Consider the following 25,798-nt stretch of genomic DNA (forward strand, 5'->3'; position numbering starts at 1 on the left):
CAACCCCTTGCCCACCCTCTCTTCTACTTTGTCCCTGGAGTTCTCGGTGCTGTCTTCACTGGTGTGGAGCCACCATAGCCAGAGCTTTGCCTTCTCTCCCAGGAGAGCTTTAGTGCCCTGGTCTTAGATGGTGCTGCTTGGAAGGGCTTGGGTGGCCAGCCTTGGAGGCCAAATCCCCAGGCCTCTGCCTTTTATCCAAGCCAAAGGCCCAGGGGCCCTCCTCTCCTCACAGCTTCCTTCCTGGTTAGTATAGATTTGGTCCCTAAGCCTCGCCTTTCCTGACCCTTACAGTGGTGGCCTCTTAAGGTGCAGCACCCTTGGGTGTCTGTCCTGGGCAGCTCTACACGTTTTCCTGGAGTTTAAGCTTTTGCCCAAGGCCCAGCATGGAAATCACAGATCAACAGGGACTTCGTGGATTCACTAAGAGCACAGGTGTTCTGACAACGTTTTAGTTCTGGATGTTCTATAATGCAGAAACACACAAGGGCTTAGCTCCCCCACCCCAGGGGTATCTGGAGGGTGGGAGTTTTACTTTAGGCCAAGCTCTACTCCCTCCAGTATCCTAACTGGACCCCAACGTAAACCCAGGCATTGGTAGACACATTTGCCAGCACCTTCTATTCCAAAATGCAAAGTGGAACTTTTCTTTCCCCCATTTCCTTAGCTGACCATAGGTATATTCCTAGCTCATGAATTGCTACATAGGGAGCAGGATTATCTGAGTAATGGACTCCAGCAGCAGTCATAAATACTGCTTGCAGTGTGGAAAGAAAGCAAATTACATGCTTTGACCAGAAAATGAACCTTTGGAAGAGGGGAAAATTCTACCAGAATCAATAATACTTCTAGGTGCAAAAAATCCCACATAGCCTTTAAATACACTCATTACTTCTGGGTCTGATGTGCAACATTTATATTAGGCCTGGTGTTCGTTTTCCTTAATCCTTTGTAGAAATGGAAACTGATGGGGCTGGCGTTGTGGTGCCGTGGGTTAAGCCACTGCCTGGGATGCCAGCATCCCAAATGGGCACAGGTTTATGTCTTGGCTGTTGCACTTCCAATTCAGTATCCCTACTATGTGACTCAGAGGGCAGCAGATGATGGCCCAAGTACTTTTGCCCCTGCCACCCATGTGGGACACTGGGACAGAGTTCCAGGCAGGCTGTTGTGCCATTTGGGGGGTGAACCAGCAGATTGAAGATCTCTCTGGCTCGCCCGCTCACTCTGCAACTCTGCCTTTCAAATAAATAAGTAAATCTTAGGAAGGCAGGGAGGGAGGGAGGGAGGGAGGGAGCGAGGGAAACTGATGGGATCAACCTGAAAGCAGTGATTCGAGCGTTCCAGTTCCAGAGAGGTCATAGTTTTTCTGGTGTTCTGACTCAGAGGGAAGCAGATGCCAGCTGGAGCCAACTCCCCAAGGTGTGCATTTCCAGCGGAGCTCCATAACCCCAGTCTGCCCCTGGCCCGTGCCCCTGTAAACCTAGAAGCCTTCGTGCTCCTAGGGGGTCCTGGAGACATGACTGCTGAAAATCCCCCTGAAGAACACGTTCTGCTTCCTCGGGGCTGCTTCCCGCAGGAGCCTTGAAAGCCAAGTTGCATTGACTGAAAACCCAGAACAGCAGCCGATCCAACACAGTCACATGTTTTCGGGGTTTGCTTACTAATTTCTGAGGCAGTCAGTGGCTCACACACTAGTAAGTGCCTGAGCGTCAAAGTCAACACAAGTCCAGCATCTACTGAATCAAATTTTCCTGTATTTTGGGGCCTCTGAGCCTCCTTCCAACACAGCTCTGGGACCTCATCGACCAAGAGAGAAAGGAGGGCTTTAGGTTACTATGCTGATTGATATCTGCATGGATACAACCATTTTACTATTGTTCATTCATTCTTCAAGGTTGGAGAGGTCTAGATTCCTATAACTATGGACTAGATAGATAAGTGATTGTATAATCATGCTATGCTTTTATGCACTGAATAGAAAAAGATCTGAATTGCTTTGAAGACATAATACTGATAAAAAACTTAGAGGGGCAAGTGTGGTGGTGTAGCAGGTAAAGCCGCCACTTGCAGTGCTGGCATCCCATCTGGGTGCCAGTTCGAGTCCCGGCTGCTCCACTTTTAACCCAGCTTTCTGTTCTGGATAGAAAGGGATTTATGGATTAATGCAATACATCACTGGAAAAATACTTATTTCAGCCTTGGAAGACAAGCACCCTATGTGGAATTTGGTAACCTTGTTCCTTTTCCTGCCATCAAAAGCTCAGGAAATTGGGACCAAGGCCGGAGCCTCTTACCCTCAGTAAAGTAACTGGAAGCCAATCACAAGAGCCAATGACCATCCATGGTTCATCAAAGTTTTGCCAGCAGCAACAGCAGTAAGAAAGCTGCCTCTCCTCCCTGCTGCCAGTTTTCTTGAGTGAATGTAGCTTGTAGATCCTAATTTCTATCTAGCAATCAATCTAGAGGGAGTCTGAGAAGTTTAATTTATAGCTCTTCAGAAGAATGAACATTATCAGGAAACTGGCACACCAGGGGAGGTGGGACTCCACCCCAGGAGATGGGACTCAAATCTAGGCACTCAATGAGGGATGCGGGCATCCCAAGTGGTTTCTCAGCTTCTGCACCAAACACTGCCCCTACTTCTCCTTTTCTGTCCTTGTCTTAGTTCAGAAAACATCAAGGCAACAGTTTTTCCCCAACATCTCTGATTTTACTGGAGACAGTTTCAATAAAAACAGTTCTTACATCTTATCTTAAAACCGTGCATTTTTAAATTGTCCTATGTCTAAGAGGACTTTGATTTTTTTAAAAAAAGATTTATTTTTTTGAAAGGCAGAGCTAGAGAGAGACTGTGTGTGTATGAGAGAGAGAGAGAGAGAGAGAGAGAGAGAGAGAGAGAAGGGAGAGAGATTCCATCCACTGATTTCACCCTCTAAATGGCTGCAGGTCTGGTTCAGGCTGAAGCAAGGAGCAGACGGAAACTCCTTCCTGGTCTCCAACAGCGTGGCTTTTGCAGGCAGATTAGCAGGGAGCCAGGTCAGAAGTGGCACAGCCAGGACTGGAACCTGTGCTCTGTAGCTTACCCCGCTGTGCCACAGGAATAATGTCACCCAATGTCAGCTCACTGGAGCTGCCTGATCGTCAGTCCTGAAGCTCCAAAACTGGGAGCTGGAATAAACCTTCTTTCTTGACCGATCCAAACTTGAACAGATCCTGTACTGTTCTTTGAGACGTCTCCAGCTTCCTTTTTCCTCTTCGTTTTTGAAAAGACTCAAAACCAAAACTGCTGTACTGTGTGTTGTTCTGGGTTCCCCAGAGAACAAATCCAGAGGGGTGCATTTCTCACACACACAGGAGGAGAGTTGCTCTAGGCACGGGCTCAGGTGAATCTGCAGACCGAGGCCTGACGTGACCAGCTGCAGACCAGGAAACCTACTGCTGTAGTTCCAGGCCAAGGCAGCTCAGCCGCACAAGAGCAGTGTCCCGGTTCACAGAGTCAAGAGAGAGAACTCAGCCTTTTATTCTAGGCAAACGCTCAAGGAACTGGGTGAGGCTCCCTCACAACTGGGGAGGGGGAATCTGCTTTACTGTCTACTGAGTCAGAAACGTCCTCCAAGGAACACCCACGCATAATGTTTCACTCAATATCGAGGTTCCCTCTGGCCCAGCCATGCTGACACATACACAGAACTTTCAGTAACACTCTCAATCGCTATCACTAATAAATTTCCCACAACAGTAAACGTGTCCCAGGGACACATGGAGTGGCTTCATTTAACACAAGGGTACTTTGTGTCTTTTGACTTCTCACCCCAGTATCTACTCGTCATGGTCACTTATAGACTTTTGCATTCACACTTTTTTTTTTTAAAGATTTATTTATTTATTTGAAAGTCAGAGCTACAAAGAGAAAGGGAGAGACAGAGAGAGATCCTCTATCTGCTGGTTCACTCCCCAGATAGCTGCATGGTCAGGGTTGGCCCAGGCCAAAGCCAGCAACCAAGAGCTTCTTCCAGGTCTCCCACATAGGTACAGGAACCCAAGGACTTGGGCCATCCTCCACTGCTTTTTCCAGGCACATTAGCAGGGAGCTGGCTTGGAAGTGGAGAAGCCAAGACACAAATAGGTGCCCATATAGGATGCCAGTGCCACAGAAGGTGGCTTTACTGTTATGCCACAGCACCAGCCCTGGGGAATTTTTTTAAATCCATAAACATCATACTTTCTGAATACATGTTTGACTTTTACTCTACTTCCCCAAGTCACTTTCCTTTTTGACAAACTCTTAAAACATTTTTGTCTAAAACATTTGGAATAGGCAATGGATACCTAATGTGGTACCCACTCCTAATCTTATGGTGGCCTTTGCACTTTTGTTCAGGCCTAGAGAGAGCTGCCTGGGCAGCTTAAGGCCACTGAACATGACCCGTAGTCTGGACATCTAACGGAGTGCTGGAAATCCTGGCCCAAACAAGGGAGGGATGGCAAGTGAGAACTGCTGAGCTCTGAGACAATGGCTCTGAACAAACCTCCGCCTGAGAGATGACAAATCTCCAACATGGCTTCTGGCTGCCAACGCCATGTCCCTAGACTGACCCAAAGTCCCTTTAAAATCCCTGCACAAGAAAACAACACTGCTGTCTGTTTAGGCCAACTCTGTTGTTTTTTCCAAAGCACAGTTGTATTCTCTGAGGGGCCAGAAGACCAGGGACTCGGCAGCACCTTCCTCAAGGACCTGAAAGCACTCCTTCACTATGCAGTCGGCTCAGGGCTGAGCCTGCGTCTCCCAGCCCCTCTGGGAGGACAGAAGCCTAAATTCCAGGCTTTCTGGGGAGCAGACACCACTGGCCTGGTTAGTCAGATGCTGGCGCTGAACAGCCCCCCCCCCCCCCCAACCCCACTCTCCCCTTAGCCCTGCCAGTCCCCTCTGCACTAATCTGGACGGAATTCAGCTCTCTACTCTCAGTAGCAGAACATGAGCCAATAGCAATAGGCTGCAGGTCTACCAGTTGGATGCAGTAGAGAATCTGTTTTCCTCACTTTAACCTTGACAAAACAAATGTGAGTGATTCTTGTTAGTGGCACAGCAAATGGAAAGAGAGGTTAGCAGGACAGGATAACGAGGGGTCCCCTGGACGCTGTCATTTCATGGGCACTGAGACTGGGAAGCATGAGTACCTGGCTTTTATGGGCCTGAGACTAGGCTAGGCTTCCACACAGTCTCTTTCCATGGCTCCATTGCAAGATTTGATTAGGCTCATATGGACACTTGGTGTGAGCAAGTACATTCACAGATACCAATAATTGTTCAGAATAAGGGGTGGGCATTGTGGTATAGCAGGCTGAGCCACTGCCTGCAATGCTCCCGTTCCCTATGGGTGCCAATTTGAATCCCAGTCACTCCAGTTCCAATCCAGCTCTCTGCTAATGCACCTGGGAAAGCAGTGGAGGATGGCCTAGGTCCTTGGGCCCCTGCACCCATGTGAGAGACCCAAAAGAAGCTCCTGGCTTCAGCCTGGCCCAGTCCCAGCTCTTGAGGTCATTTGAGGGGGAGAATCAGCAGATGGAAGATTTTTCTCTCTCTCCCTCTCTCTGTCTCTGTAACTCTGCTTTTCAAATAAATAAGTAAATCTTAAAAAAAAAAAAAAAAAAGCTCTGGCTTGACAGCTATAGGCCCATAATAATTTCACCACACACTGGAAAGAGGAGATGTGAACATCTTCTCACTGCTGCAGGCTCAAATGCCAGGAAATACCAGCCTCTCCAGAATAATAGACAATAAATACAGACTCACAGACTAGTTTTCCTGTCATGCGCCATCAAACAGAGAATGCATCTCTGTCAATCATCACCTAACAGAGATCATCCCAGAAGTTCACTTGAAAACATAACACCTAGAAACCCCTAGCGATGCCCCTGGTGGGAGAAATCACGATGCAAAAATTAAAGAAAGAACAAAAGCCTTGGTCCAGGACCCAGGTTCAGCATGCAGGAGTCAAGAGCTCTGTTTCTGCGCATGGGAGAAACAGAAGAACAAAGGGATCATGAGCCCATAGCACTAGGGCCCAGGTCTGCCTGTCGGGTGCAGGTTCCTTTGGCTCCAGTGTCACATGGACAGATGGGCTGGGCAGAGCCCCAGCAAACATCTGGCAAGGAATACTATGGAGAGAGTTATCTGCATGCTCACTGACCATGGTATAGCAGAGAAGACGCATTGGCTTCTCATCACTTCCTGTGGAAGCCAAAGCAAGATCTCTGAAGATTAAAAGGAAAGAGGAGGAGAACAGGTATCTGAGAGTATAAGATTTTCTCCTCCTTGGATGAGTAGCACAGCTAAGCCCTCAATGAGGTCGCTCTGCCTGGCTAGGTCACCTGTACACACAGCAGCTACAGTTAGTTATTGGAGGGCTTTAGGATATCTTACGGGTTTAGCAGGTCAACACACGCAACAGAACACCTGTGTATAGTGCCTGCCATGTCCTTCTATTGGGTCATCTTGTTAGTTAAGCTATGGAGCAGGGAGGAGGCCGAACTCCCCTTGTTGGAGTATCAGAGATCCCTGTATAGCTTGTCCTGCTGGCAGATAAGTTACAAGAGGGACATTGATAGAGTTGGGATACCAATTGGAATATGATTTAGTGCCACTCCTGTAAGAGATCAGTTTGGTGAGTTTGTGATATTCGAAGCACTGCATATATGGCATAAGGGAGCAATTGCACAGGCAATGCTACACTGTGGACACACAAGGGTGAAAGATGTGCACAATACAATGACAACTGCAGCACTGTTCTCATGAAACCAGATTTCAAAAGATTTTTGAGAGGAGTTAAATAAATAGTGCACAGTCTCTTATTTAAAAAAAAATAGAACAGGGAGAATGCTTATGATAATGATCCCACCAGGGACATCATTGATAAAACAATCACATTGTAGACACACTCTTGGAAGCGGAATACTACTGATGCTGCAGTATTACAGACAGACTTGAGGATTTCTCGTCCAGGCTCGTAAAAGGAAGATTTGGGATTATTATGGCACCAGGACTGGGTTCCTCCTCGGTGTGTTTCAGGACTCCTGAGCTCCCAGTAGGTGGTCTAGGAGTGGAGTGACAAGGGCAGGTGGCCTTTGTGGGAACAATAGACAAGAAGAGGCAGGAGTGTCCTCATCCGAGTGATCCTGGTAAAAAGCAACGGCGGCCGTCCCTGGGTGGGCTCGAACCACCAACCTTTCGGTTAACAGCCGAACGCGCTAACCGATTGCGCCACAGAGACTCGGCTCTCGATCGCACAGGGACCGTGTCTTCCCGGCGGCTGCCGGCCTTGGCGGGACAACGCTGCGAGCTCCAGAGCCCGGCCACCCCGAGAGGCGAGCGGGAGCCGCACTGGGCACCACGCAGGCAACCTGTGCTTAGAGAGGTCGTGCAGTCGCGGGCAGCCGCGTGGCCTTCGCCCGCCCGCCGCAGGAGCCCGCTCCCCGCAGACGCCCGGGTCCGCGTCCCGCCGGAGCGAGTGGGCCCGAGGCCGCGGAGCGCCCGCGTCGGCGCCGCCTCCACGCCGGGAAGACCCTAGGCCCCACCGCCCCTGCCGCCCGCGGGCGCTCGGAAGCCTCGCGTGTCCAGCACGGGGCTCCCCGGGGACAGGGTCGCGGTGACGGCCGCTCTCGGGTCCTTCGCCGGGAACAGGGTTTGGCCGTCAAGGGCGCCCCGGGGGACCCGAGAACTCCAGGCGGCGGGGTCTTCAGCGCTCAGGTCTTGGGAGCCCCCCGGGGATGGAAGTCCCGAAGGGCCGTGCGAAGGGAGCAGCTTTTCATCGCGGAATTCCGGCGGATTTTCCGCATGCTCCTCTGGGGCTGTAGGGGCGGCGGGTGGGGCCGCGAGTGGGGCCCAGGACACCACGAAGGGGAGAGAACGAGACCCCGGACGTGAGCGCGGGCACTTCCCAGGAGACTTGTGCAGCCCACAGGGCAGGTAGATCTTGGAGGAAGAAATGTTGATGATGGTCGCAGAATGGGTGAGGAAAGAGGAAAAACGGCGAGGAGGTGAAGAAAAACCCAACCAGCTGTGACGCTCAAGGACGTAAATAGAACAGCACCACGTAGGGGTTAAAAGCCCAACAAGAACTATCCGTCTGCCCGCAGTTTCAGCGGCGTGCCGTGATCGTATAGTGGTTAGTACTCTGCGTTGTGGCCGCAGCAACCTCGGTTCGAATCCGAGTCACGGCAGTGTGCGGCTGGCGGTGATTGTCTTTTTGCTCATCCAAAGAGGTCGGGCATGGTGGGGCCACATCCATCCCTTTTGCAGCTTTTAGGGTAAAGGAGCTCTGAGATATCTGAGACAATTACACTCCAACTGTGGATTGTAAAAGAAAATAGAACCGGGAATGTCTAAACTTCACGACCCTTCCCAGTCCCCAATTTTGTTGGCAGTAGGACCTGACTCAGAAACCACACAGCCTAAAGCAAACAAATCTTCAGTACTCAGCTGGGGGGATTTTGGCAACAGAACCCACCACCTACTAAGTCGTAGACTTTCCATGCAGAACTCAATCGGCAAAGGAGTCTGAATGCAGATTCCATACAATGAGGTGGTGGAAGGGATCCCTAAGCTGACACCAATGGCTCCAGTTACAGAGGACTCCAGCCTCTCAGACTGGACATGACGGTGAATTCCAGCTACCGTGGTTTATTACAGAGGAGAGGGCTGCATGTCCAGAGCAGTACGATGCTGTTCCAGGCTAACTGTAAACCACAGAGCAAGAGGCAACAGGGCGGCCCCTGAGCAAAGGCCGAGGGCAGCACGCAGGCTTAGACACCAGAGCACCTAGAAGCCAGTGAACGGTTTGTCCTGGACCGGCCCCCTGGGCTGGCTGATGCCAGGGTGGTGAAGAGAAGCAACCTGAGAGGGAAAATTTCATTGATTCTCCCTTATGTGGGTCACTGTCAGGGTTAAGAATTGAAAAATGCAATTCCATCCTTGGCCTTTTTCAGACTCAAAAGTGATGGAAGTGGAGGGAAGCACATCTCACACAGCCCTGCTGGAGGAACCCAGGTCCACGGCTGGTGGCCCAGCTCCCCGGTGGTCCCTGGGATCTGAACGCCCATTTGGGAAAAGAACTGGTGTCTTTGCCCCAAGGTTGAGGGAAAGGATTTAAAAGGTTTCAAGAGATGGAGGCAAAGAGAGTAGTTCAGCAAGTGAGCAAGCAAACTTTCCCCTATGTTCACACCAAATGGACGTCCAAGAACTAGGATGAATTTCTGAGGCTTCCCTCTAGAGGTTTGCCACTCAATTGTATAGAGTGTACTTCCAGTGAGGCCTTCTTTCAAGGCAAGGAATTTTATTTGAGGCCAAAGCTTTGTCATCTTTCCTGAGCTAAATCCCCCGTGTGACCCTTTGCTCTGTGAATCCTTTGCTGTCTTCCGATGGAGGGGAGGGGGGGGGCTCTATGAGGATCTCAGACCTTCCTTTGCTTCCTTTACAAATCTTTCTTGTGACTTTTCCCAACATGAACATAGTGCAGGTCCAAACATGAGAAGCCTAGGCTCGGTTCACAGTCCAAGCAGATCTCTCCCTCCTTCCTTCCACCTGCCATGTGGTCTGCTGAGGCGGCTTCAGATTCTGGCCTCCAGGAAGAGCCACACTGACCCGAACCACCTTATCTGCTAGATTGTGTCCTCCATCATGGCTCCCTGTGGTTTGACAGAGCCCTGAGTGTTGATCCGACAGAATTCCAGACCAGCCTGGTGCCCTGTCCCCGCATCCACTTCCCTCTGGCCACATTTGCCCATCATTTCTACTGAGGCAGCCTACCATGAACCGCTTTTTGTAGCAGAGATCACCAGCACTTGCTCTGAGCCAGCCAACCAGCTGGTGAAATGTGACTCTCATCATGGTAAATCCACAGCTTGCTGCCTGCTGTACCTTGGCAATGTGGTTCCCAAAGATGTCAGTGCTGTCATCACCACCATCAAGACCACGTGCAACATCCCATTTGTGGATTGGTGCCCCATTGGTTGCAAGGTTGGCATGGATTACCAGCTTCTTACTTTGGTGCCCAGTGGAGACCTGGCCAGGGCCCAGCCAGCTGTGTGCATGCTGAGCAACACCACAGCCATAGCCGAGGCCTGGGCTCACCTAGACCACAAGTTTGACCTGATGTATGCCAAGTGTGGCTTTGTTCACTGGTACATGGGAGAGGGCATGGAGGAAGGAGAGTTCTGAGGTCCGTGAGGACATGGCTGCCCAGGAGAAGGATTATGAAGAAGCCGGAGCAGACAGTGCTGAGCGAGAGGATGAAGATGAGGAATATTAACTAGTCTGCTGCCACTGCTCACCCTGTTCTGAGATTGTCCATTGTGGCCCTAACCTGTCAATAAAACTGGTGTTTGCGTGTTAAATGAAAAAAAAAAAAAAAACCTAAGATAAATGAGCACAGCTGGGTGACTATGGGAACAGGCATCTCGTGCACCCCCCGGCTGAGAATGGACGCTCACCCAGGCTCTGCCAGAGCACAGCCCTGCAGAAAAGCCAGGGCAGCTGCGCCCAGAGCACGCTTCCGGAGGACACCTGCCGGCAAGGGCCCGTCCACCCGGGGCTGACTCGGATATGGGATAAGGTAGTTAGCTGAGCTGGAGGTCACAAACCCCACGTAATTCTAAGCTGTCAGAACGCCCCCTTTCCCAGGACCCCTTGTTTTCATCTGGGACCCAAGGAAGGGTCTCCATATGAAGATATACAGTAAGCTCCACGTGGAATTTTATGGAGCTTCATAACCCTCCCAGGTGACCACATCACGTTGTAAAAGGAGCTGAGGGTGCACCCTCTCTCCACTTCCCTTCCCACACTCCCTTCTCCCATTGGCCCTCTCCAACTGTGTCCATGTGTGCGTGTTTATTTACCATTTAAATAAACTTGATCGTTTTGCGCACCGTCTATGTGCCAGTACTTAAAATGCTTTCTAAGTAAAAGGCAAGGGCTTCAATTAAGATGAAATCCCACGTCACCCCACCCTTGTCACTGATTCTTGTGGCAAAGTGCAGTTGTCAGAAAGCAATGGAAGGAAGAAGCCCTCTTCGTTTGGCCATTTAAAATCTTGCCTGCCTTCGCTACCTTGGATACCTCACAGGTGTTTCCTCTGAGAAGCTAATTACTGAATAAACATGTCATTTTTGGATGACCTGCACTTGTTATTTACGTGGATAGGAGAGATCAAAAGCCTGTCATGAGCTGGTTCCATGGTGTAATGGTGAGCACTCTGGACTCTGAATCCAGCGATCCGAGTTCAAATCTCGGTGGGACCTTTCTCTTTAACTTAAAGAGATGGCGTTTTTACTGTGCGGCATCCCCTCCATGCTTCGTTTTAGGAGACAGGAAGGAGGCTCTGGAGGGAACAGACTGTTCTGGGCCTCAGTGCTTCCTGTCCTCGGTTTGCACCTGGGACCTCCCAGGATCGTCCCGCGAAGGCTCTCCCGCCCCCTCAGGAGTCTGGGCTCCAGAAACGGATTCTTTACAACGGCCCGGTCCCCAGGGAAATGACCGAGACTGGGGCAATCTCCGTCCTGGGCGAGGCTGGGGCTCCTGCCCTCGCCATGAACAAAGGGGCGGAGGCACACAGGTGCCCTTGGGCCCGCCTGGGATGAAACCTGAGCCCCTGGGGAAATCACCCACGGCTATCGGGGACAGATGGGAAACCCCGGTGTCTGGACCACGGAGCTGGATCCTGGATCCCAGCAAAGTCTGAGCGTGACCTCCTGGAGTGGGTGGAAAGACTTTTTTATTCAGGTCGCCCTTTCTTTCTGCGTTCTTCTTGGGCGGGAGGAGCAGGGAGAGGCTGCCCTACGGGGCCCAGGAGAGGGCGTCCAGCCCGGCCCTGCCTCCGCCCCGCAGCTTCTGTCCTCCACCCACGTCACTCGAGCGTGCAGACGGACGACGGTCAGAGGCCTGGACCGTGGCTCAGGGCCGACAGCCCCCGGCGCGAGGAAATCCATCAACCCCTGCAGACCTAGCTCCTCCTCGGCCCCGCGCAGGTCGCCTTGAGCCTCGCTTAGGAAGTTCACATTCGGGCGCCTGGCCTCGTGCTACTGGGGAGAAGTGGAGCTCGTGGCCCACAGCACCCTGCGGTCTCGGATTACAGCGCGCTCGTCGCTGGGTTGGTTTTCTCGGGATCCCCGTGGTGGCCACGAGGCGGCGCACGGTCCTTCCCCTGCTAGCGAGTCCCCCCCCTCCCCCCGCCACTCCAGGAGCCAGGATTTGTCTCGGTGTAGCAGGTGAGGAGTGACGACAGCCAGTAGTCCCGGTTTCCCCAGAGGAGCCGAGCACCGGATTTCTTATTTTGCATCACCAGGATTCGAGGTCGTCTTGGGTCCGGGCCCAGGGGCTGGGTCCTGTAACTTGAGCCGCTCAGCTCTGGTTCTGCCTCACTCTTTTCCTTTTCAGACCGCGGGAGGCTCACAAAGTTGGCTGGACCTGAAAGTCATGGATTTCCTTTGTGATTCTGAGGGTTCTGCCAGGGACTTGAACTCCATCATCCCCAGAAGGGTACTCAGGCTTCAGAAGATTGCCAAAGGAGTGGGAGAAAAGAACAGGCATGCATGTGGGACCAGACTGGGCTTTGCAGGCCACTTCCACAGAGCTGAAGAGAAGGGGAGATTTGGAGGGAAGAAAACTCTGCTTGTGGACTTTCAGCATCTTTTCTTCCAGTTACTGATAGCGTAGGGGAGCACAGTTGCCAAAGTGAATTTTGTGGGTTCTTCCCCTTAGTTTAGTATGGAAATAAAAAGCAAGACACAATTTGCAGAGAAGAGGATACTTTTATTTGATTGGCAAGCAACAAAAATCTTCTGATTCAAGAGGAGACCAGGCAGAGTGCCCGAAGGAGACACTGGCTTACAGGAATTGCCCAGGGTTTTTAAAGCATTACTATCTGTTCCTTAGGTCATTCTATGGGGGGTGCCCATTGCATGGGAATTTGGCAGATGGTATGTTGATTGGCTTGGGGCTCATGGAGATAGCGGGGGTCTGTTGGAGACAGCCTAAAACTCATTAGGGGCTCAGCCCCTCCTCTACTAGCTCTGGGTGGAAGATTGCAAGTAACTTAAAAATGTGATTTAAAACTGCAAGGTCACACATGCAGCACAAGGGGATATAGTGGGAGAGATGCCAGCAGGTATGGAAACAAGCTTTTCAGCCACAGCAGGCAGCCTGCTTGTGTGGACTTCAGAAAGCTCACTTCCTCGTCGGGACGCCCTCCACAGCAGTGCTTCTGAGCAGAAACTCCTTTGACAGCTGTGTCGAGCCGAGTGTACTGGTCTTATCTCAAAGTCCCTAGATGGATGGGGCGGTGTGGGATGTCCCTTGGAGGACTGCTTCAGTGCTTTTTGGCTGACAGCATTCTGAAGAGCTAGGTAACGTCTCACACGCTTTGAATGAGCAGGCAGCACAGGTGCGGGTGTTCCTGGGTTGAGGAATCAAGTGGTGCAGGAGAGAACATTTGGCTTCCCTCCCCCAAAGCCCTTCCACCTGCAGCATATGCTATCAAAGGCTGTGCTAAAGTGGACACCGAGACTGCCGTGTGTCCTGTTTGGGCTCCTCGGGACAGGAACCGCTGACTAGGGATGGTTGAGCCTGACAACAAAGAAGAAAGAAAGGCAAAGAAAGCCACCAGCCCCCCGCCTTGGTACTCACAGCCCACTGTGATTAGCACGGTTATAGGGACTGTTGCAGAAAGAACAGCATTCAGCAGCTTTCTTCCTTCATTCGGGAGTGTGTACAGCTGCGCATCCTGTGTATGGATGGCCCATCTACCCCCAGCCAGTGCGGAATGTGATTCAGTTGAGAAAGAAAAACCCACAGTGCCCGGAACCGCAGGAGAGACCTTTACTGCGTCCCGTGGAGAAAGCCAACCTCCCTCCTACGGCTAGTTCCGTACTCGCCAAGCACATGCGGAATGCTCTGCTTACTACCTCACAAGTACACGGAAAACCTGCTTTTGAACATCAAAGATCAGGGGAGAGCGCGAACGCAGTCCCCCACTACCACAAATTATGCAGTCGAGTTTCCCACATTTGGGGAAATCGCAGGGGTCAGCACTCCCGCAGTGCAATGGGAGAGCCTCGCCCTGGGAAAACCACCTGCTTGATCATGGTGTCTCCCCTGCCAGGTAAGTATGAGTTGTTGACATTCCGCCCCAGCACAGCCTCACACGCCCCACACTCTTCACACGCGCTCACTTTGCGCCCCTCAACCTCCCCCGCCCCGGGCCCTCTTCGCCCTCACGCACGCACAGCGCACGTACGTGCCACCAGCGGTCCCGTGCTTTCTCCCACAGCACGGGAAAGCGGTCGTGAATCTGCAGCTGGTCCCGGACCAGCAGCCCCTGCGTTGCTCTATCTGCATAGCCCCGCCCCGTCCGGGACGCCATCGGAGGCGCCCCGCCCTCCCCCGCGCCTTGTCGCCGGCCGACCAGCGCGCCCTCCGCCGGTGCGCAGAGTGACAGCTGTGCCCGCCCCGTCCCTCCCACTCCCACCTGTGCGGGCGCCGACTGCGCCCGTTCTTATCCTGCGTCAGGCCTGGGACCTTTTGTCCGAGGCCCGAGCACCCTCCTCGAAAGCATCGCTCTCGATGCCCGGACATTTAAGGGTCATCCAGGATTATACTTCAGCTAATTTGCTAATGTGCACCCTGAGAGGCTGCAGCGAAGCTGAAGTACTTGTGTCCCCGACACCCAGGTGGGAGTCCCCAATTGAACTATAGGCTCAGCTCACGGGTTAATATGATGTAAGTAGGTAGCTAGTTTAGGTCTTTGTGATCCGGAAGTCCCTGCAAGCCCCAGTGTAATGGTATCCCCTACCTGTCCATCAAAACGCTCTCAGGATGGACCCGATTCACTTGGGATCTTTATTAGGGAATGCCATGAAAATATGGCTTCGTCAGGATGACTGTGTGAGGCCCCCGGGCGTCTTCTCCAGCTTCATAAAGACGGGTTCTGTCTGCTGCTGGCTTCGACGTCCGATCGGCATCCACTAAGTCCACTTTTCATTTGGAGTTCCCGCATGAAGATAATCCTGGATGACCCTTAAATGTCCGGGCATCGAGAGCGATGCTTTCGAGGAGGGTGCTCGGGCCTCGGACAAAAGGTCCCAGGCCTGACGCAGGATAAGAACGGGCGCAGTCGGCGCCCGCACAGGTGGGAGTGGGAGGGACGGGGCGGGCACAGCTGTCACTCTGCGCACCGGCGGAGGGCGCGCTGGTCGGCCGGCGACAAGGCGCGGGGGAGGGCGGGGCGCCTCCGATGGCGTCCCGGACGGGGCGGGGCTATGCAGATAGAGCAACGCAGGGGCTGCTGGTCCGGGACCAGCTGCAGATTCACGACCGCTTTCCCGTGCTGTGGGAGAAAGCACGGGACCGCTGGTGGCACGTACGTGCGCTGTGCGTGCGTGAGGGCGAAGAGGGCCCGGGGCGGGGGAGGTTGAGGGGCGCAAAGTGAGCGCGTGTGAAGAGTGTGGGGCGTGTGAGGCTGTGCTGGGGCGGAATGTCAACAACTCATACTTACCTGGCAGGGGAGACACCATGATCAAGCAGGTGGTTTTCCCAGGGCGAGGCTCTCCCATTGCACTGCGGGAGTGCTGACCCCTGCGATTTCCCCAAATGTGGGAAACTCGACTGCATAATTTGTGGTAGTGGGGGACTGCGTTCGCGCTCTCCCCTGATCTTTGATGTTCAAAAGCAGGTTTTCCGTGTACTTGTGAGGTAGTAAGCAGAGCATTCCGCATGTGCTTGGCGAGTACGGAACTAGCCGTAGGAGGGAGGTTGGCTTTCTCCACGGGACGCAGTAAAGGTCTCTCCTGCGGTTCCGGGCACTGTGGGTTTTTCTTTCTCAACTGAATCACATTCCGCACTGGCTGGGGGTAGATGGGCCATCCATACACAGGATGCGCAGCTGTACACACTCCCGAATGAAGGAAGAAAGCTGCTGAATGCTGTTCTTTCTGCAACAGTCCCTATAACCGTGCTAATCACAGTGGGCTGTGAGTACCAAGGCGGGGGGCTGGTGGCTTTCTTTGCCTTTCTTTCTTCTTTGTTGTCAGGCTCAACCATCCCTAGTCAGCGGTTCCTGTCCCGAGGAGCCCAAACAGGACACACGGCAGTCTCGGTGTCCACTTTAGCACAGCCTTTGATAGCATATGCTGCAGGTGGAAGGGCTTTGGGGGAGGGAAGCCAAATGTTCTCTCCTGCACCACTTGATTCCTCAACCCAGGAACACCCGCACCTGTGCTGCCTGCTCATTCAAAGCGTGTGAGACGTTACCTAGCTCTTCAGAATGCTGTCAGCCAAAAAGCACTGAAGCAGTCCTCCAAGGGACATCCCACACCGCCCCATCCATCTAGGGACTTTGAGATAAGACCAGTACACTCGGCTCGACACAGCTGTCAAAGGAGTTTCTGCTCAGAAGCACTGCTGTGGAGGGCGTCCCGACGAGGAAGTGAGCTTTCTGAAGTCCACACAAGCAGGCTGCCTGCTGTGGCTGAAAAGCTTGTTTCCATACCTGCTGGCATCTCTCCCACTATATCCCCTTGTGCTGCATGTGTGACCTTGCAGTTTTAAATCACATTTTTAAGTTACTTGCAATCTTCCACCCAGAGCTAGTAGAGGAGGGGCTGAGCCCCTAATGAGTTTTAGGCTGTCTCCAACAGACCCCCGCTATCTCCATGAGCCCCAAGCCAATCAACATACCATCTGCCAAATTCCCATGCAATGGGCACCCCCCATAGAATGACCTAAGGAACAGATAGTAATGCTTTAAAAACCCTGGGCAATTCCTGTAAGCCAGTGTCTCCTTCGGGCACTCTGCCTGGTCTCCTCTTGAATCAGAAGATTTTTGTTGCTTGCCAATCAAATAAAAGTATCCTCTTCTCTGCAAATTGTGTCTTGCTTTTTATTTCCATACTAAACTAAGGGGAAGAACCCACAAAATTCACTTTGGCAACTGTGCTCCCCTACGCTATCAGTAACTGGAAGAAAAGATGCTGAAAGTCCACAAGCAGAGTTTTCTTCCCTCCAAATCTCCCCTTCTCTTCAGCTCTGTGGAAGTGGCCTGCAAAGCCCAGTCTGGTCCCACATGCATGCCTGTTCTTTTCTCCCACTCCTTTGGCAATCTTCTGAAGCCTGAGTACCCTTCTGGGGATGATGGAGTTCAAGTCCCTGGCAGAACCCTCAGAATCACAAAGGAAATCCATGACTTTCAGGTCCAGCCAACTTTGTGAGCCTCCCGCGGTCTGAAAAGGAAAAGAGTGAGGCAGAACCAGAGCTGAGCGGCTCAAGTTACAGGACCCAGCCCCTGGGCCCGGACCCAAGACGACCTCGAATCCTGGTGATGCAAAATAAGAAATCCGGTGCTCGGCTCCTCTGGGGAAACCGGGACTACTGGCTGTCGTCACTCCTCACCTGCTACACCGAGACAAATCCTGGCTCCTGGAGGGGGAGAGGGGGTACGGGACTCGCTAGCAGGGGAAGGATCGTGCGCCGTCTTGTGGCCACCACGGGGATCCAGAGAAAGCCAATCCATCGACGTCCAGGACGGCGGCCTTAGAAAGCGAGCGAGCAGTAATCCGTGCCCGCAAGGTGTAGCAGGGCCAGAAGCTCCACTTCTCCCCAGCAGCACGAGGCCAGGCGCCCAAATGTGAACTTCCTAAGCGAGGCTCAAGGCAACCTGCGCGGGGCCGAGGAGGAGCTAGGTCTGCAAGGGTTGATGGATTTCCTCGCGCCGGGGGCTGTCGGCCCTGAGCCACGGTCCAGGCCTCTGATCGCCTTCCGTCTGCACGCTAGAGTGACCCGGGCCGAGGACAGAGGCTACGGGGCGAAAGCAGGGCCGGGCTGGACGCCCTCTCCTGGGCCCCGTAGGGCAGCCTCTCCCCTGCTCCTCCTACCCAGAAAGAAAGGGCAGGGTGGATAAACGTCTTTTTCCACCGACTTCCAGAGGTCCCACCCAGACTTTGCCGGGATCCAGCTCCGTGGTCCTGACACCGGAATTTCCCAACTGCCCACGACAGGCGTGGGAGATTTCCCCAGGGGCTCAGGTGACAGCCCTGGCGGGGCCAACGGCTCCGTGTGTGTCTCCGCCCCTCCCTTCTTCACCTCGAGCCCAGGAGCCTCAGCCTAGTGCATTCTTTATTCTTCTCAGGGCTCTTGGAAAAATACGCAATCGAGGTCCAAAGGAACATGAATATTGACAAATACAGAAATAAAACAGCTGAGTTTCATTGACAAATCAGCAGAACAGCTCCAACGCCCTGGGAATCTCTTATTCTACACAGAATCAAAGCTACAAGTGTGGTGAGCATTTTCCTGTGTGGATCAATGAGCATGACTCAGTGTGCATCCAGTATGCTAGTATTATTACTGCAACGGTTTGTTCGGATTCTTTCTCGATACCTGCTGCCGCTGTCCGGACAGTGCAACTACAATGGTTAGTCACAGGGGGCAGGAGACGTGAGAAGGGTGGCCGGCGTCCAGCAGGAGTCCCTTGGGGGTGGCGGTTTGCCGTGATCCCGGCCCTCCCTCCCCTTGCGAGGAGCAGGCTCTGTGCGCCCCGCGCCGCGCGCCTGCTCCGAGGTCTGCGCTCCAGAAGTCTCCGACTGCGAAGGGTGACGTCTCCTAAGAGACGACCGTCTTCGGATTCCAGAGGAAGCACCTCGCGCACACACTGACGCGTCGTGACAAAGAGCAGGCATGGGAGAGGTGGCGAAATTATGCAAGGAATACCGACTGGAGGCATGCTCCGTTGTCCGCGGGCCTTCACAGCCCCCTCTTTTTCCGGTCCCACCCGGTGGTCCCCACTCCCACCTTCTGCTACTTCTCCCTCCCTGCCTGAGGACCGAAGCCCTGGGCTGGGGCTGCAGCACGGTGCCGGGTGGCATGTGAGCCCGGCTCCAGGATGCAGGGATACAAAGTTGGGACTTGTGCGGAAACCTGAACAGCTTCGCCAATGCAAGAACGGAGGCTTTGCGGATCAGCGCCGGTCTTTCCACGCGGGAGTTCCTCGCAGCCACCGAAGCCTGAAGTTCCATTCTGGAGCGCGCCTAAACCCAGCGGCGCCTCTCCTCGCCAAGCATTTATTGCGCGCCTCCTAAACGCCCGGCGTGCGAGGGGCGAGGGGTTGCAACGGCAAGCGAGCCCCAGATCCCTGCCTAGCGCCACCTGCTCCTGGAGGCCCCAGAGCTGCGCAGTCGGGGCACAGCGGTTGTGGGCCAGGGGCGCGGCTTCAGCCGGAGCGGCTGCGCGCGCCCTCTGTCCGCTGCGAGCCGCCGAGGAGCCGCGGACCAGGCGGGGTGGAGGGCCGTGGATCAGGGGGTTGCCCTGAGCACTCCCCGGCTGGTTGCAGCGGGATGTGAGGTCCACGGGAGCCCAGCCACACGACTCTGGGCCCCCGCGTGGCGCGCATTCCGAGTGTCCGGAGCGCTCCGAGTCTCCGGCCAGCAGACCAGAGGTTAGAAAGCAGCTGCTTTGGGACCAGGAAATGAGTCCGGCGCCGAAAGCTGTTGAGTCTCTGTGGCGCAATCGGTTAGCGCGTTCGGCTGTTAACCGAAAGGTTGGTGGTTCGAGCCCACCCAGGGACGGCTCCTTTTATTTGGAGTCCATTATCCATTGTAGTCACTTCAAGGTTATATGTTTAAGCACTTTAATCTTCAGAGCCCTCTGGCCCTCCGTCGGCTTTACATCGCATACCCAAACGAGTTCCTCGGAGAAGAAAGTCCTCAAGAGAGGAATTCTTCAGCCAATGCTGCTTTCAACAGAGTCCAGGTCTGGGGCCCCAGAGCTCACCTCTTACCAGGGAGCCACTTTGCATATCCTCTCGCTTCCCAAAACTGTGACTTCTACAAATGCCTATTCCTGTAAGCCTGAAAATCCTGAGAAGTCCGACCCCAAGAGCCCAGTCCTCGCTTGGACAAAGCCTCAAGCTCTGGGTTGAAACTCTCCCTTTGACTCAGCCGCTGAATTCTCTCTGTGCCTCGATTTCTTCATCTGTAAAAGGCAGCTAACAGGAAGACGTTCCAAATGAGTTAATCTCCTATCTAAGGAGAAACGCACATAAAACTCTTGAACACTTAACAAATGCTCATGAAACTTTAACCACCATTCTCGTTGTTGGCAACAGCATCACCATCTTCGTTATTTATTGCAGCCTTTTAAACAACTGTGTGTCTTTGCACGGTATGGATAAGCCATTATATAGTTAAACTTTCCTTAGCTGATGGGCATGGGATTGTTTCTGGTGTTTGTTATTATAAATAAAACCTGAGACCATCTTTAGAGAAAGACCCTTCATCAGCTGGGCAAAGATTTCCCTAAAAAAGATTCCTGGAAGTGGGCTGGCCTGATCAAAGTATTTGTGCATTCCTAATTTTGCGAATTTACGTCTAGATAACACCCAGAGAAACTGTATCTAGTTAATTCCCACATTCTAAGAGAGTTCTCTTTTCTTGGCAACATCATCTGACATTTGCTAGCAGTACATCTAGATCCCTTGTTTTTACTTAGGGAATGCTATTGCCCAATGTTATTGGTCTCAAACACTGCTCTCTAGGAACTGGTTCTGTGGCTTTTCTCCTGAGCCCTGAGAATTCTAGGAAGGTGATTCATGAGAGAGACAGGTTGGATTCACCCGTCCGTCCATAGAGGCGCTGACAGAGGCCACCCTGGTGCCTCTGTGACAACAGAGCCCAGGCTGTACCTGCTGAGGAACCCAAACTCCCTCTCCAGAGTGGGACCTCCAGAGCGGGTCCTGAGCCAAATAAACATTGGAGAAGGGAGACTGCAATTTTTTTTAATTGAGACTTTATAAATAGTGGATCTTTTCCTTATTTTCCTGTGACAAAAAGAGGAGAGATTGTATTCTCAGGATGTTACTTGGTGAACTTAATACTTATGGCTATTCTACTGCTCTTGTGGAATTATTTGGTCTAATCTGAGAGGTGGCATTTGCTATGACACCTTGTCTGGTGAGCAAGAAGCTAAAGAAAATTCATCACAGACAATAGAAATTGCGGGTCCAATCTCTCCCCTGCTGGAAGACCCTGTTTTTGTCTTGCCCACTCACCTTTAAATAGTCTTTAGAAAAAAGAAAGAAAAAGAAAATATAAATAGGAGATGGATTCTGAAGTAGATTGACGTGGACTCAAGTCTTCTTTGGATCCCCTTAGAGGCCTGCATAGTGTCTTAACCAGCTGAGGCCACAATAATCAGAGACCACAGACGAGCTGGCTGAACAGATTTATTCCTCACGGTCCTGGAGGCGGGGAAGCCAACAGCAAGGTGCTGGCAGAGTCAGTTCTTGGCGAGGGCTCCTCCGGACTCCAAGGGTCCTCTCACTCACCCTCACCTGGTGGAGAGGGGGGGCTCTGGAGTCTCTTCCTCTTCTCAGGACACTAATCCCATCAGAGGTTCCACTCCCGCCCCTCATCTAAACCTGCTTAGTCCTAACTCCTACTGCCGTCATCAGGGGTGTGTGGGCTTCAACGTGAACTGCGTGTGGGGGAGGGGACACATGGACCTTTCAGTCAAGCAAGTGGTAATAGCATGGATATTCCTCAGGAGTCTGAAACCTCCTTCCTAGTGACCAGATTGCCAAGACTTGAGGACAGTCACGCGGAAGTGGTTCTTTGATCTTTTCCTGCTGGAGGGATTGGAATGTGGGGGTGGGGAGAGAAGAAAATCTAGGGAGTATAAGAAGGTGAAAATTGTCATGCTTATTGCACGGCTTCATTACATGTATGATAACAAAGTAACCACCCACTTTATAAGTGGGAGATTTAAACTTGTGACAAATTGGGCTAAAATCTCCTGCTGTAATCCAAACAGCCATGGGCTGAGAAAGCCACAGGGTAGGCCATGACCACCCGTTCGCAGCCTGTCCCCGGAGAGCACCAGTTGTCTCAGTCCCTGCAGACTGAAGATCCCCGAGCCAGAAGTCCCACAGGCATTTCTTTCCTTTCCTTCTTCCCTTGGTTTTTGCTCCGGTTTGTCTGCCTGACTTAGAAGCTCACAGCTGCTAATCCCCCATCCCACCAAAACAGAAACTCTTTCAAGAATCCTGCACTGGAGATTTCAGGCCTGTGACCAGTATTTCTGTGGAAGAGAACCCAGCTATGATGTGAAAAGTATCTGCCAGTTACAAAACTTTGTTTTAATGAACTTGGAAGGCTCTCACAAGAAAATAAGAAAAAAAAAAGATCCTGGCAAACAATGATTGATGAAAAGTTTAACCTAGGATTTATGAAGATCCAAGGAAACAAATATTGAACCAAATATGTACATACGTACAAACATACAGATCTCCAGTTCAGACAGCACACAGGTCTAAAGATCACCATCATTCTCAAATGAAAGAAACCATGAAATGCAAAACCTTTCTGAACATCCTGTTTGGGGCAGGCTCTGTTGCTGTAGCTAAATCCTCAGTTGGAACGCTCACCTGCCACACTGGAAGGGCTCATTCGCATTCCTAGCTCCTCTTCCACTTCCGACAGCAGTGACGGCTCAAGTATCTGGGTCCCTAGCACCTACCTGAGACTTCGATTCAGTTCTGGCTCCTGGCTATGGCCCGGCCCAGCCAGGCTGTTAGCAGTATGTAGGGGGTGAACCAGCAGACAGAACATCTCTCTGGCTCCCTCCATCTCTCTCTGCTTTTCAAATTAAATTATAATTAAAATTTATTTTAAAAGATGGAGATGACAACTGTTGAAAAGAGAAAAACCTGACACCAAAATGCAACAAAGTTATGGTTTAGAAAACAATTTGAGTGTCTCCTAAGGGCCCATATGTTAAAGTCTTGGTCCTCAGAAGCATGTGTTAATTAATTAAGGACAAAATTTTAATGGAGTTCTTGTGGGTCTGAAGTGGTAGTCTTGGAAAGTGATGAGACTGGATTACGGTGTTAGGACGGAGACCCTGGGATGGAGTCCCTGTGGCTATATTGTGGGGAAATTAGGCACAGGAGGCAATTCAAAGATGGTGGCTGAAGGGAAATTAGGCATAGGTGGCAATTCAAAGATGGCGCCCAAAGGAAGTAAGGTGGGTGTCGCTCCCCCATTCGCGGAGGAACGACATCAGACTCTGCGCTGTTCTTTCTGCCCGGCTCTTCCCGGGTTAGCTGCCGGCCTCACTCGTGGAGGAACGACGCCATCCCGGGTTAGCTGCCGGCCCCTCCACCTCCGTGGAGGGGCAGCACCCCCCGGCACCCCCTATCCCTGCGGCTTTCCCCGCTTCCGCGGAGGAGCGGCACACCGCTGGCCTGCTCTCTTGGGGGCTGCTCAGATGTTCCTCAGGTGTTCCTGGTGCGTATTGTCTCTCTCCTCCTTTATAGTCCTCTTCCACCAATCCCAACTCTGCTGCCCACACGCCGAGCACGCTGCTCTCCTCCAATCAGGAGCAGGATCAGCTCCTGCAGCTTATCAAACTGATGAGGCAGCTGCGTAGAGGTTGTTTGGTCCCTTTCTCTCAGCGCCATATTGTGGGAGAGCAGATGCATAGAATAAGTCTTAATTCCAGTAACTTAGTCTAGTCTCAGTTGCTCCCCACAGGTGGGCGGTGCCCAAAGTCGTTTACCACCAAAGCTGATTGGCCGCACAGCATCAGGAGAGGTGACAACTGATGATAAGTGTACAGACATATGGCTGGTCCTGTAAAAAGTCACCCCGTAAAATGACCTTTTAAGTAATTGGTTGGTCCTTATGCCCTGCCCCAGTAATCCTGCGGTCTTGTGCTTTAAAAGGCTTTGCCATGTGCCAATAAACGGAGTTCTTGCTTGACTTGACTCCCCGCTGCGTCTGATTGTTTCCGGGATCGGGAGGCTGGGGCACACTTACCTTTCTTCGGACCCAGTCCATCCTCGTTCGGGTGGACTAAGACCCAGCATATATAAAGAGAGACACGGGGGTGTGAAGGAAACCACACACTGATAAAATCTGAGGGCCCTTTATTGCTGAGAGCTGGCTCCTGCCCCAAAGAACCCCGAAGCCCAAAGCAACAGGGCTTAGAGAGGCAAAACCCACAAAATCGGGAAGGGAATATATGGTTGCTAGGATTAGAGGGGAATACATGGTTACCAGGGTCAAGCTGACCTAAAACCTATGCAAAACTAATATCAAATATAATCTTAACAATACCAGTTACAATCTTAACAATTCCAATTATAATCTTGAGATTAATCCAGGTATTGGCCTAAATCCTCTGTGGAACATAGACTGTAGGAGTTGGAGTCCCTAGCTTGCTAAGGTTTCGCTTCTATACTCTTACTTGCTTGCCTGCTGTAATGCCATGATAGGCCTCGTCCTGGACCAGCCAAGGAGGCAGGCCGGGTCCTTGAGAACAAAGAAAGTATGCTCCACTGGGATTTATGACCTTCTGCCCCCCCCCCGCCCCCAGCTCCCCTGGAATTTATGGCCCAATGCTTCCCGCCAGTTCCTCCCTGTGCCATCTCCTTTGTGTGGAGTTCCTGCCACATAACGTATAGCCTTTACATTTAAATGAACCAATAAACATGTTAAGTCCTAATACCTTGCCATATAGAGAATAAGAAGGTAACCTATGTATAAGGTGACATGCATTCTTGTTTATGGAAGGCTATAAAAACTTCTCTTGTATGTGGAAGGGGGCCTTTTGCCTGTGCACTGCTAAATGACTGTGTGTGGGTAGGTGTGGGGAGCAATTCGGACTAGACTAAGTTACTGGAATTAAGACTTATTCTATGCATCTGCTTTCCCACAATATGGCGCTGGGAGAGAAGAAAACAGCTTCTACACAGCTGCCTCCAGTTCAGCCAATAAACTGTAGGACTTGCTCCTGATTGCAGGAGAGCAGCGTGCTCGGCGTGTGGGCAGCCGAGTTAGGATTGGCAGAGGAGGACTATAAAGGAGGAGAGAGACGGCATGCACCAGGAACATCTAAGGGGAACACCTGTGCAGCCCCCGAGAGAGCCGGCTGGCGGTGTGCCACTCCCCTGCGGAAGTGGGGAATGTGGCAGGGGGAACCGCCCTTCCACGGAGGTGGAAGGGACAGTAGCCAACCCGGGAAGAACCAGCAGCAATCCCGGGGAGGGCCGAGCAGACAAAAGAACAGTGCAGGGTCCTGTGTCGTTCCTCCATGAAGAGGGGGAGCGACATAATGGTGCCGTGACTCGGATATGAAGCCTAGGCAGGGTTTAGTGTCGTTCCTCCATGAAGAGGGGGAGTGACAGGTAGGGGTCCCAGCCTGCTGGTAACAAATAAACCTCTGCTTTTGCATCCACAACTGTGCCTTATGCATTCAATGGGGAAATTCGGACACAACAAGACAAATTACAATCTTATCATTAACCCAGGTGCAGCCAATCTGTTTTTAAGCTTGAGCGATCATACTAGGGGGTTTCTATGCTTTGCCAAGTGTGATGCAGGTTGCCAAGTATGATGTAGGGGACTGCTATTGTCTGTGTGCTTTACATCATAGTTTCAGACCAGAGTCTCACGGGGGGTGGGGGGGAGTACTTTCTCAAGATGGAGTCTTAAGAGTCAGCGGCTCCAAAATGGAGTCCCTACTGTCAAGATATTACTCCATGATCACTGCTCTGCACACACCGCGCTATTGCCAAGCTCCACCACACTCCAGACAAATGGGGCCACCCAAACTTAGACTATAAGTCCCCAAACTGGAAGTCAAAATTGTGGGGAGCAACTGGGAGCAACTCGGACTAGACTAAGTTACTGGAATTAAGACTTATTCTATGCATCTGCTCTCCCACAATATGGCGCTGAGAAGGGAAACAGCTTCTAC

The 25,798-nt window shown here is 52.2% G+C and overlaps 6 non-coding genes and 1 pseudogene across 6 annotated transcripts; 5 read left to right on the forward strand and 2 right to left on the reverse strand.

Moving 5' to 3' along the window:
* Window positions 1-7,197: 7,197 nt before the first annotated feature.
* TRNAN-GUU (transfer RNA asparagine (anticodon GUU)) lies at window positions 7,198-7,271 on the reverse strand. The gene has a single exon. It is a non-coding gene; the product is annotated as a tRNA-Asn (tRNA).
* An 877-nt stretch (window positions 7,272-8,148) lies between these two features.
* TRNAH-GUG (transfer RNA histidin (anticodon GUG)) lies at window positions 8,149-8,220 on the forward strand. The gene has a single exon. It is a non-coding gene; the product is annotated as a tRNA-His (tRNA).
* Window positions 8,221-8,653: 433 nt separating this feature from the next.
* On the forward strand, window positions 8,654-10,307 carry LOC100339494 (tubulin alpha-1C chain pseudogene; annotated as a pseudogene).
* A 916-nt stretch (window positions 10,308-11,223) lies between these two features.
* On the forward strand, window positions 11,224-11,295 carry TRNAQ-CUG (transfer RNA glutamine (anticodon CUG)). Its single transcript has one exon. It is a non-coding gene; the product is annotated as a tRNA-Gln (tRNA).
* Window positions 11,296-13,997: 2,702 nt separating this feature from the next.
* LOC127493879 (U1 spliceosomal RNA) lies at window positions 13,998-14,161 on the reverse strand. The gene has a single exon (XR_007924416.1). It is a non-coding gene; the product is annotated as a U1 spliceosomal RNA (small nuclear RNA).
* A 1,376-nt stretch (window positions 14,162-15,537) lies between these two features.
* On the forward strand, window positions 15,538-15,701 carry LOC127493880 (U1 spliceosomal RNA). The gene has a single exon (XR_007924417.1). It is a non-coding gene; the product is annotated as a U1 spliceosomal RNA (small nuclear RNA).
* A 3,833-nt stretch (window positions 15,702-19,534) lies between these two features.
* On the forward strand, window positions 19,535-19,608 carry TRNAN-GUU (transfer RNA asparagine (anticodon GUU)). Its single transcript has one exon. It is a non-coding gene; the product is annotated as a tRNA-Asn (tRNA).
* The last annotated feature ends 6,190 nt before the right edge of the window (window positions 19,609-25,798 follow it).

The sequence above is a fragment of the Oryctolagus cuniculus genome, chromosome 7 (assembly GCF_051225735.1).
Source record: "Oryctolagus cuniculus isolate XC-2025 breed Fujian yellow rabbit chromosome 7, ASM5122573v1, whole genome shotgun sequence".
In the NCBI taxonomy this organism is placed as follows: domain Eukaryota; kingdom Metazoa; phylum Chordata; class Mammalia; order Lagomorpha; family Leporidae; genus Oryctolagus; species Oryctolagus cuniculus.